The sequence below is a fragment of the Pterocles gutturalis genome, unplaced genomic scaffold (genome assembly GCF_000699245.1).
Source record: "Pterocles gutturalis isolate BGI_N339 unplaced genomic scaffold, ASM69924v1 scaffold49660, whole genome shotgun sequence".
NCBI classification, from domain to species: Eukaryota; Metazoa; Chordata; class Aves; order Pterocliformes; family Pteroclidae; genus Pterocles; species Pterocles gutturalis.
In genome coordinates this window covers 1-359 of record NW_010145172.1, presented here as the reverse complement: position 1 = coordinate 359, position 359 = coordinate 1, and positions in this window count along the sequence as shown.

Below are 359 nucleotides of genomic sequence, written 5' to 3'. Positions count from 1 at the left end.
AAAGTCCCAGTGGAGCTCAGGACTTTCTTTTCTTCTTTTCTTTTTTTTTTTTTTTGTTTTTTATATAGCTGTGATAATACTAGTTGCAAATAAATAGTATTATTCATTCCACTTCTTCTGGACATTCAACATATTTTTATTCTGAGCTACTGTCTTACTTTACCTATGGAACCAGTCTCCTTGGATAAATGAAGAAACCAGCAGAAAATAATTAGTCTGGGCTTCCATCTCTCCAAATCTTCTCTTTTGAGCTCTGAGCAGAGTACCAGCATGCAGAAGGAGTAAAGGAGCCCAAAGTCCCGGTGCCTCCTGGAGGAGCATCTCTGTGGCCCCCAGACCCACCCTTGCTGCCTGGGCAG